General features: G+C 55.6%; 1 pseudogene; it reads left to right on the top strand.

Moving 5' to 3' along the window:
• The first annotated feature begins 214 nt into the window (after nt 1–214).
• Nucleotides 215–1,391, top strand: LOC119360721 (annotated as a pseudogene).
• The last annotated feature ends 61 nt before the right edge of the window (nt 1,392–1,452 follow it).

The following is a 1,452-nucleotide window of genomic DNA, read 5'->3' as shown; positions in this document are numbered from 1 at the left end:
GTAGGCGAGCGCCTCTGCGGTCACCTGCTCCTCCTTCTCTCCGGCGAACTCCTCTCCGGTAAAAGAACGCGGCAAAAGAACGTACAAGATCCAAAAACGGGAACAAAATTTGAAATAATATCGTGCAAAAAAGAGCAAAAAAATTAGCAAAAAATGGGCAAAAAAATCGCGATCCAGATCCAAATCCAAAATTCAAAAATAGCAATGGCGCACGATGGGGTTTGACGGTGCGCCACTACTATTTTCCCGCCTTCAAAATTCAAAAATAATAATGGCGCACCGTGGCTATACTAATGGCGCTCCAATGGCCTATACTAATGGCGCACCGTGGCCTATACTAATGACGCACCAGTGATGCATCATTAATATACCAGATACTAATGGCGCACCACTGGTGCGCCATTAGTAAAAAATACTAGTGGTGTGATACTAATGACGCACCAGTAGTGCATCATTAGTAGGCAAAACTGGTGCGCCATTAGTAGGCCTTTTCCTAGTAGTGTAGCCGTCGTGAACCGCCCACGCGTTGTGTACCTCGTGGATTATGCTTGCTTCCTTCCCAGTCCCACCTGGCGTTTCCCTAGCTCCACGTTCATCGAGTACTTTCGCCTCATACCGGCGTTCACGGACGATCGCACTGTCAGCTTCACGATGCGCGTGCTCGGAAGCGGCGGTCTCGGCGATGAGACCAGCCTACCTCCCGGCGACCACTACATCCCGCCAGGCAACACCTTGGTCGTAGCCCACTCCGAGGCGGAACTGGTTATCTTCTTGGTCATCGACAACCTGTTCGCCAAGACAGGCGTCGCCCCTGATGCCGTCGACATCGTCATCATCAACTGCTGCGTCTTCGCCCCTGTTCCGTCCCTCAGTGACATGATCGTCAACAGATACAAACTCCGCAGCGATATCCTCTGTGTAAATCTGTCTGGAATGGGGGTGTAGCGCGGGGGTGATCTCGGTGGGGCTCGTTGCCGGCCTACTGCATGCAGTGCCCCGCGCACACGGTACGCACGCTCTGGTCGTGTCCACAGAGATCATCACACCCAACTTGTACGTCGGTAAGGAACGCTCCATGCTGCTGTCCACCATACTCTTCCGGGTGGGCGGCGCCGCCGTGCTGCTGTCCACGTCCAAGGATAGGGCGCGGTTCCGTCTCTCGCACCTCGTGCGGGATGATTACCGGCGGCGCGCAGGACAGCTCCTACCGGTGCATCTTCCAGGAGGAGGACGCCGAAGGCAACTTAGGCGTCAAACTTTCCAGGGACCTCATGGCGGTCGCCGGTGACGCGCTCAAGGCCAACATGACAGCCCTTGGCCCCGTCGTGCTCCCCTTCTTCGAGCAGCTGCGCTTCATCGCCAACATGCTGCTGCTCGAGCTGGGCCGATGAGGCGGCGTGAAGGTGAAGCCCTACGCCCCCAACTTCTGCAAGGCGTTCCATCACGTGTGCA

This window comes from Triticum dicoccoides, chromosome 2B (genome assembly GCF_002162155.2).
Source record: "Triticum dicoccoides isolate Atlit2015 ecotype Zavitan chromosome 2B, WEW_v2.0, whole genome shotgun sequence".
In the NCBI taxonomy this organism is placed as follows: Eukaryota; Viridiplantae; Streptophyta; class Magnoliopsida; order Poales; family Poaceae; genus Triticum; species Triticum dicoccoides.
Note: the sequence above shows the minus strand (reverse complement) of the source record. Positions and strands in the feature narration are given on the sequence as shown.